Below are 10,212 nucleotides of genomic sequence, written 5' to 3' on the forward strand. Positions count from 1 at the left end.
GAGCACGCAGGGGCCGGTGGGATGGGGTCACAGCCTCAGCAGGAAGGAAGCCCCACGGGGCCTGCCATTCCTCCTTCCAGTCTCTGGCAACCTCCCCACTGGTAACCAGGGGGTTATCCATTGACCAGTTGAGCTTTTCACATTCACAGATGGACAGTATGAGGGCCCGTGGTCTGACAAATGGGAGCATGCAAGGCTTTCCTAGGAAACCCAACTGCAGGGTGTCTGGGTATCTGGGTATCTGGGTATCAGGGTAGTGAGCCGGCTAAGCCCGGCCACGCCTGTCTGCACCACCCACATCCACCGCCGTGGCCCCGGCGGCCATGCCAACACTCACTTGGGTGTTCAAAGCCACAGCCCCAGAGTCCCAGTGCTCACCAACACACCCATGTTCCTATAGCCCCTGTTGGGTACTGTCCCCGATAAACAAAGCTGGACACTGGCTAATGGGGTAAGGACAGATTTACTCAGTAATAACCACTACAATAGGAAAAAGACCTAGCATGAACTGAACTAAGCTTCCACTTACACCGAGGGGATTGGGCATTTTAAAGGGAGCCTGAGGGAGAGGGGGAGGGTTCTGAGCAGGGGCTCAGGAGAGTCAGGGAAGTGCAGATGACAAAAGACGGGAAGGGGGTCAACACCACATGGACCCCCTCCGGATTTGCTGCCTGGTGCTGGCGGAAGTTAGGCTCCTCCCCTCCCACAGAAGCTTCGAGGTGGGACCCTCTCTTCAGGGCATGACTGGGACCGTCTGTTCTTCTGGTAGCCTGGAGCTTTCCCACACTCTGAAGGGGGCCAGAGTCACCCTAGGAATGCATCCATGAGCCACTAGAAGCTATGTTCGTGTTTGTTCAGGCCACGGTTGAGGCCTAGTCAAGAAGAGGGCTCAGAGGACCCTGGCTGGGCTTTGGTCAAGGAGAGGGTCCCTGTCGGTATCCATAAGCTACCAAAATACCTGGACACCCATCGTGGTAGTCTTACTTCTCAGACTCCCGTGTACTCCCTGAGGCGGCTCAAGTCAGACCACACATGCTGCTTCCTGTTATCACGTCGACATCGATCCTTCTGGTCCGTGGGCCCAGCCACCCTGACATGAGAATCCATCCAGATCACATGGCGTGGCCAGATATGTGGTGCCTGAGGCCACGTCATGGCTGCTAACTGAAAGCCAGCCTACTCAAGAACCATCGTGCACTCAGCCTGAAGTCGGCCCAGGGTCAGGCTTCCCTAAGAGCATCTCTCCGTTCTGAGGACAGGAGCTCCCACCCCCTTTCCATGCCAAGCCCACCTCTGCAGCCCTCCCCAGACAGGCTCGGGGGGGAATCTTACCAATCGGAAGGACGCACCTGCAAGACACAGGCTGGGCCTTGGTTCCTGGTGAGGGGGCTCACTGTGATGAAGGACCCACATCTCTGCCTGGCCTCTAGTGCACCTCTTCTGCAGACCGAGGGAGGCTGTGGCCCCTCAAGGCCAGCCACCCCTGGGAGAATGTCGTGTCTGCAGGGGGAACAAAGGGCCCGAGCCCACTGTCTTTCTAGGAAGGTCCTGGAAGTGGCCATGTCGTACTTCCATTCACATCTCAGTGACAAGATCTTAGCTAAGCATCAAGGGAAACTGGGGAATATGATCTTTCATTTGGGTGGCCAGTGTCCAGATAAGAATGGGGGGGGGGCTGTTACTGAGGAAAGAAGGAGAAAGGGTTTTAGGACATAAATAACAGCCTCTGCTCGGTGGGTGGCTTGAGCCAGGGTCTGCCCCCACTGAGCCTGCCAATTTGCTCTCTTCCTGTGCACAGCTGAGCAAATATTGGTACCAAAAATTTGGCTGCCAGGGTGAGGAAAGTAGGAGGCCCCACTCAGACCTCCACATCTTAGCTGCACGCTCACAGCGGCCTCCCTCCAGAGCTCTGCACTGGAGGGTAAGTGTTCTCGAAAGCAGCCCTGATTCCCACGCCCCTCTGGCCCTGGGTTGTGGCTCTCCTGGGCATTCTGGGTGCCCCACTGATACCATCCTACCCCTCTGGGCCCTCTGCCTGGAATTCTTCCTGCAAACCTTCCCATGGCTAACTCCTTGTCATTCGGGTCTCAGCCTCCTCCTTGGACCTCCCCTGGCTCCATCTACCATGAGCCATCGTGGTCTATGCCTCATTCTGTCTTCTCAGCTGTGCCGCTCTCCACCTGTGGTCATCCAGCTCATCTGATTTGTTCTCCATCTCCCAACTCTGTAAATAAACTCCAGGATGTGTAGATCCTGCCCCTGTCTGTTCCCTTCAGCATCTAGAACAGTGCCTGGTGCTTACAAGGTGATCAATAAATATGTTTGAATGAATGGTTGATAGATTAATAAGTGAGTGAGGGAATGCATGAATGGATGGAATATTCAGACCCTTCCTCTGACACTCACTGATGTGAGCCTTGTTGCTCCTCGCTACAGCCTGCTGCCCAGCTGTTCCACCGCCAGAATGTTCTCCCTTCCAGGTAGGTTCGCGAGGGAGTCTTGAGCTCCCTGGCTGCCCCTGCCATGCCTCAGGCAGCATGGGAACCTGAACAGAGGCAGCTCTTGGCCCTCAATTTCGAGGTTCTAGGGTCTGCTCCACCACCCACCATCTGGATGATTGGGAGGAAGTGACTTGACCACTCCTAGCCCTGCTTCCCACACTGTAGCAGAGGAGTGAGCCACTGTCTTCACCTGGTCATTGGGCTCAGAGGCCATGGGTGTCTGACTCCAGGACAAGGTAGCATTTTCATGTGGGTTCCCCCTTCCTCCTCCGGGGTCCTGAGACCAGCCTTTGGCCTCTTCATGACAAAGTTTCATGATTATTCATCTAAGGGGAAAGACTTTGGCATGTTCTAACCCTATGGGTTAGAGTCTCAAGAAGAACCCACTTTTCTCCACCTCAAGGAAGGAAGGTTTTAGGCATGATGAAAAGGGCAACAAAACCAGTTCACCCCACTCATTGTATGACTTTATACAGGTAACTGCCCACCCTAGAGACCCCCAACCACCCTGGAGACCCCCACCCATCAACACTCAGCACAAATGTCCTCTCTGTCTCCTATCTGGACAAGTTAGAATACCCCTCTTTCTTCCATAATACTTTGTACATTCATCTATTACAGTGCTTACCTTGCTGACTATGGCTAGCTCTTTACTGCATTTCTTCATCCATCCATCCTTCATCCATCCATCCGTCCATCCATCCATCCAACAATTCTCCATCCATCCATCCATCCATCCATCCAACAATTCTCCATCCATCCATCCATCTATCCATCCATCCATCCTCCATGCTCCATCCATCCTCCATGCTCCATCCATCCATCCATCCATCCATCCTCTATCCATCCATCCATCCATCCATCCATCCATCCTCCATCCATCCTCCATCCTCCATCCAGTCAGCAAGCATTTTCTAAGTATTAGTTACTACTGGAGAGAAAGAGACAAACAAGGGCGTGATCTTGACTCCCATGGACCTCAGCCCATGCCCGTGAAGTGGGGGTCAACAAGAATGGGCTGGCCAAGAGGAGCACTGATCAAAGATCCTCTGGGGCAGCTGGGCTCAGGGTTCGTAGAGCCTAGGCATCAGGCAAGGAGGGGAGATGGCCCCTTAGGGAGAGAGGAGCGGACACCGGGCAGGAGGCAGTGCCTGGCACAAGGCAGCTGCTTCTTACACAGCCATCACCCACTGGCAGGGTGAGTTAAATGAAGCGTGATAACAAAAATATAATTATTTTTGAGAACTGTGCTACGTGCTGTACCCACGTTATTCCCTTGAATTTTCTGAAGTCCGGTCAGAGGGTGACTTATCTCTGCTTTACAGATGAGGAGACAGGTAAGCACTTTCTAGGAACATGTCCCAAGGCCATACAGCTAGTGAAAGACAGCATCAGAGCTCAGGCAAAGAGCAGCTGACTCCACAGCTCTTGCTCTCACTCCCAGGCTGCACACCAGCCAGCAAGTAGTCCTGCATGGAGAGGAAGAGTGGTGGGGAAGAGGGAGGGGCCGGGAGCTCTGCAGTGTATCATGCCCAAGGCAAGGAGGAGCCATTGAAGGCTACTGAGCAGAGAAAGATCACATCTGACATCTAACCTGGACTGGGGGCTCTTAGGAAGCAAAAGCTGGGTGTTATTCATCTCTAAGCCCTTAACCCCCACCCCCCACCCCTACACAAACAGCTTAGCACAGAGAACGTTTGCTGCATGACTGAGAAAAAATCAGGGAATTCTGAATGAGTAAAGCAGTATGCTGTTGTCAGACTTTGGAATCAAAGTATATCTGTGAGGATTAGATTTAGCAGTATGTGATAGAAATCCCATAATAGTGGCTTAAACAAAATGAAGTTTATTATCTATTCTGTAAAGAAGTCCATAGGCAGTCTGAGGTTGGTACAGTGTTTCAAAAGGGTGAAGGACTAAATCTTCAATTTTGCTGCCTTACCTTCAATTTTGGCTCCTATTGTGTAGGTCCCTTCAAGGCCCAGAATAGGTGCTGGGGTTCCAGCCATTATATCACCATTCCAGGTAGCAAGAAGCAGAAAAGGAAGGCGTAGAATCTGCCCCGGCCCTTTTAAGAGACTTCCCAAAGTTGCCATACAACTATATGTCATTGGCCAGAACCCCTCTAACACCAGGGAGGGAGCAATAGCAGTCCTTTAGCTGCAGACACTGCTATCCTGAACACACGCTGTTCTTAAGGAGAAGAGGGAGAATGGATGCTGTTGAAAGCAACCAGCAAAGTCTGCTACTAGAAGTAAGTGGCTTTGTGCAAACCTGCATGCAGATGGCATCTCTTCCTGGGGAAGGAAATGCCCCTTCACCTCCTGGGGAAGCAGTTATCTTCGAGAGCGCCAGGAAGAGGGGTGTGTGACAGCTATTTGAGGAGATTACATCTGCCTGATAAATGGAAGCCACTGAACTCCAGTGATTGCCCGTGAAGATGGAAGATAGGAGCTCCTGGCTGGTTCTGGGCTGCCGCCCCCAGTAGCGGAGCCTCCTTATCGCTGCTGGATTGGGGACTGCTTGACAAGACCTATTAAAGGGACCCGGCTGGGATTCCTCTGGCGCCCTGGAGTTGGGTGTTCAGAACCGGCTACTTTCTGACAGAGAAGATAACAAGGCCTGGGCCACCCTGGGCACACTGGAGAGTTCAGAAGCTTACCCCGGGGCTGGGTCCCCCATCCCCTGCCACCTGCAGAACTCCCACATTGCAGCCCACGACAAACCGGCCAAGTTCAAAGGCACCTTCCACAGTGGGGTGAAGACACCATGCAGAAGTCCCGGGAGGCAGTGACTCACCTACTCCCCACGCCCAGGCAGACAGGCCTGCGGGGTGGTGCCAGGAAGCCCCAGGAGATGGGGAGCTCCTGAGGCCGGAGATGGCACGCAGGAAACATGAGCCCTTGGTGGCCATGAACTGAAGGTCATGAAGCGGTGCGCCCAGGTTTGGACCTGACTCCTTGATGGTGACGATTCTGGGTTTCTGTGAACTAAAGCCAGGATGCCATCCATAGGAGGGGGCTCATGGCTGGATTCTTCTCCCTTTGCTCGGGTCCCCTGCCATTTTGGCCAGAGGCCATTTCCTGCCTGCGCCACAGTAAAACCAGTAAAATCAGTCTGGGATTCTGGTTTTGAAGAGAGTTTTCAACAGTCCTTCGTTTGTTCCTAAGGGGGGCGGGCAAAGTGGGCCTTATTATTGGGGTGCAGAGAGGGTTGAGACATCTGTCCAAGCTCTCCAAGGTGTGAGGGGTGAGGCTGAAACTAGGACGTCTAACATTCAAGGAGGAGGTTGTCCCTAAGACAAGGGCACTTTGGAGGAGGAGCTCCTCTCCCAGTGGGCTTGCACCCATTCACCTCTGGCCCTTCAAGTCCAGACCCAGCAGAGACCATTCATGAGACATGGTCAGAGCCTGCCTGGACTCTCCCCAGGGAGGTCATCGCTTCCTGGTCTCAGGTGCCTACCCCAGCTTCCCAACCTGCAGCCCTGGACAGGTGACACCTGAGCTAGACACTGGTGGAATCCAGGTACTTGGCCACCTTTGTGCTCAGCTGGTGTGAGCCGGCATCATCCTCTGCTCCTGGTCTCTCTGCTGGTTCCCAGGGGAATGACTGGATGTCATCCATCTCTGTGCTGCCTGGGCAGACTAGGAGGAGAGGCGGATGGCAATAAAGGCCAGTCATAGCCCCCAGGTGCCCGCAACAGGATTGAGAAAGACAGGACCTCCACAGTCCCTGCGACCCCCAACCAGCAAGAGCACCCGAAGTTCCAGCCCAGCAAGCTTATTCTTTTCTAATGCAAACATTCCCATAAGGAGGGTCACCCGGAGTGCCGAAGGCCTTGACTTCCTCATCTGTAAAATAGATATGAGCATCCCTCCTGCTCAGGGTGAAGAGGCGTGAGAGCCTATAGGAGAAATTGCGGTGTCGTGGCTGGGACAAAGTATGGCCCCAAAGTGTCTGGGATTGTGGTTCTGAGCCTTGAGCGTGGCAGCTTTTGGGGTCCAGCCAAGGAAGAACAGTTGAGGTGGGGGAGCTCCCTGTGACACTCGCAGGGCCATCCTGCCGCCACGGCCACCCCCAGTGCCTGCGCAGCCTGTCTATCCACCCACGGAGGGCTCTGAAGGATGGCCTCATCTCTGGGGTCTGCCGATGGGTGAAGTTGGGTGCCATTGGGTGGAAGGAAAGAAGTTGGCCTGAGAGTTGCAACTGGCTTTGTGGGCAGGAGATGGAAGCTACCCTGAGTGGGGTGCCCTGAGCCAGAAAGTGAGACCCAGTGGCTATAGAACCACCCTCTCCCTCCCCAAGCACCTGCTGTCGCCATCATCATTCACTCAGTCTTTGAACAGCATGCTTTCTATTTTATAAAGCCATTGTTCATCCTTGCTCTAATTTGACCCACTCTAGGGCACATATGGTAACCTATTTTACAGATGAGAAAAGTGGGGTTCAGAGGAGACCCCATCGTTCATGAGGGATGAACAGGACAAGTTTCCCTTTACCTTGCATTCTCTACATGCAAATGACAATATCTGGTCCCAGAAAAGCACAGACCACACCTGTCGAGGCATTGGAAGGAAAAGAAAGAAAGTTTACCAAAGGAGCTGAATACCATTTGTGTGTGTGTGTGTGTGTGTGTGTGTGTGTTATGTGTAGAGAGAGACAGTAAGAACCAGTGATTAACTCCTGCTGGACATTCCGTTAACAAATGTATTTTGTGCTTCTGAGTGTTTTCTACATTTTTTACAATATTACTTTCATAATTAGATCTAAAAAAAGGAGCAATAAGCACTATTAAAATAATTTTAAATAATGAGAGGGCAATTGTGTTGTAGGGAAATCAGCATGGATTTGGAATTAGGAAGCTTGGCTTCCAGCTTCCAGCTCTGAGTCTCTCCCTGCCTAGCTGTGTGACCTTGGCCATGCAGCTTCCCTCTCTGGACTTGAGTTCCCTCTTCCACAACTCAAGCATTGGCCCGGGAGCTCCTTCGGAGCTTTTTCCCCACTGGCTCTCTGTCTCGTGAATAGTCGCTTCTGAGGAGAAAGCAGATCAGGGATTCCTCATCTGAAGCCCTAAAATCCCCGACGCCCAGACCTGCCCCCTCTGTCTTGGGGATCTGGTCAGGGCACGGCCACGGCCACTCCCTGCTGCGGGGAAAGACAGAAGAGGCAGGTCCCTGTGAATCTGACAAGTTGTTTCCAGCTGCTGCTAACATGTCATTAGCAGGATTTTCCTAAACCTTACATCCACTTTCCAAAGTTGCGCAGACCGGGCACAGTGGCCCTCTTGTCCTCTTCCGAGGCCCTCCAGGACTCCGTAGCTGAAGAGGAAAGAATGCATGCTCGGATTTCTGACCAGAGCCCTGACTCTCCTAACTGGCTCCTTGCAGGTTACGGTTTAGAACCTCACCGAGACGTCTGGACGCGCTGATCCCTGCTTTAGCTCTGGGGCTGTGTCTCTACTACTTCCAGATGTTTACACAGCTGGCTGGATTACTTAACTGCATTGACATCATACACCTTGATATTTCCTCTACACAGAAAGGGTTCAGATGGGAAAGAAACTGGCTATTGAGAATCCGTGCGCTGAGGAACTAACCGAAATACCGTTCCAACTCACCAAGGAGGATTTGCTTGCGTGCACAGCCCCCACAAAAGTGCATGGGCCTTGGTTTCCCCATTTGTAAATTAGAGGGGTGGGTTTGGACTGCTTCAGCGTTCCTTTGGGTGCACAGGGTAGATGTGAAGATTTTGATCCCGAGTCCTGGAATGGACTACTGATTTTATTCAACTGATAACTACTCATAGAGCACCTGCGATGAGCCAAGTGACAGGGTAAGACTAGGTAGACACAAAGATGGACATACAGATGTACTAGTGACTGTGTCCGAGTGACCCCAGCATTGTCAGGCTCTGTGCCAAAACTTGTGGCCAGTGTCCCTTTCTTAGGCTGTGTCTCTCTCAGTGTTAGAGATAAAGGGATCAAAGCTTAGAGATGTTAATGAGTTCACCTAAGGTCATAAACTCTGGTGCATCCAGGGATTCCAACCCACATGGGATTGATTCCAGAGTGCATACCCCTAAGCATCACTCTGTACAGCTCTCCAAACATTTTCTGCCCTCACAGAACTTTTCGTCCAAAAAGGGCTGTAAGTCAAGTCAAAAGTGAACACCTATACTACCGGGACTGACAAGTGCCACAGCCAAGGCGTGCATCGAGTGCTAGGAGGGCCCTGGCCTTGCGGGAAAGGCTGCTTGGAGAAAGGGCCATTTGCGCTGGGCTTTGAAGGCTGAGTAGGAGTCCGTCTGGCAGAGGCAGCTTGTGGGAAGACCTGCACTGTCACTAGCTAATGGCAGGGGGCAAGCCCTGCACAGGCTGCTTCCACAACCTTCTCATTTGAGGCACAGAAGCAGGTCCTGGGTCTAGATGATGCCCTGTGGTCAACAGCGGCTTCTTGGCACAGCGTCTCCCTGCCCTTCAGCTCTGTAAGGCCAGGCTCAGGGCCTGCCTGGGTCTGTGCCTGGCTCCTGGCACTGAGCAGGGCACAGTCCGTACTCCCTGGACAAGTCCACTTTGGTTCTGCAGGACCTAGTCCGCCAGTGGCCTCAGCGACAGCATAAACAGCTACCACTTGTTGGGCTTATGTGCCAGGGGCTATGTGAAGTCCTCCCTGTGCCTCATCTTCTTTAATCCGCCCAAAGCCACGGTCTGAGTAAGGAGCTATTATTTTCCCTACTTGACACATGAGGTTAAATAACTTGTCCAAGGTCACACAATGAGCAAGTGGTGGAGTCAGGATTCATGCCCAGGCCTGTGGGACTTCAAAGCCCATGGCCTTAACCCCTCTGCCACTGGTCTCTCTTTGTTGTGGCCTCGCTGCCCTCTTCATCCCCCGGGGAGAAGGGCTCTTGCAAGCGGCCCGAGGTACCTCAAACCTTCCCAGCACATCCTGCCCCTTTGTCCTCCCACATCTGTTTATCATTTACCCCCGCTCCAGAGCCGGCCGGGCCCGCCTCCCGCCTCACCGTAATTCAGATGTCGGGGAGGATGGAAGCCAGGGCCTGGTGACTGAGCCTCTGAACTGGCCGACTAAGGACAGCCTGGTGCACACTCGCGTTTGTTTTGTCAGCCTGTAGCACGCATTTGTCAGAGGCGGGGACGCATGGATGCCACCCAAGCCTCCCCAGGCTTCCTGCCCTGGCTGTCCAGACAGCCCCGTTCCACTGCCCTCAACGCTGGGGAAGGTGAGAGGAGGAGCGCCCTGCCTCCGGCCCCCCTCTCCTCCTCTCCCAGATACCGCTGCCTGCCTCCCCCACTCTCCTGCAAGCCACCACCAGGATGGAATGCCTCGTTCCCTTCTGAGCAAGAACAGGGGCAGCTCTGGAAAGTTCTGAAAGCAGCATTTTTTTTTTTTTTTAAAGCACACTCTCTAAAACGTTCACCCTGAGAAATGTCCTGCAGAAGAAGGCGGAGGGGAAGGGGAGGGGGGGAGGGGGGTGAGGAGGAGGGGAAACAGCAACAGCGGCAGCTTAGTGGAGATGCTGTGTGCTCTGCCCTGCTCTTGCAGGTCTCCCCTGAACACTGGAGCCATGCAGGCACTGAGAAGTCCTGCAGCATTTCCCAAGTTATGCTCTCTCCTAAGAGCCCTTATTCTGAATGTGAGAACACAGTCCAAGGCTGGAGGGGACACTGAGGCTCAGGCAGGAGACACCT

This window comes from Neomonachus schauinslandi, chromosome 6, assembly GCF_002201575.2.
Source record: "Neomonachus schauinslandi chromosome 6, ASM220157v2, whole genome shotgun sequence".
In the NCBI taxonomy this organism is placed as follows: domain Eukaryota; kingdom Metazoa; phylum Chordata; class Mammalia; order Carnivora; family Phocidae; genus Neomonachus; species Neomonachus schauinslandi.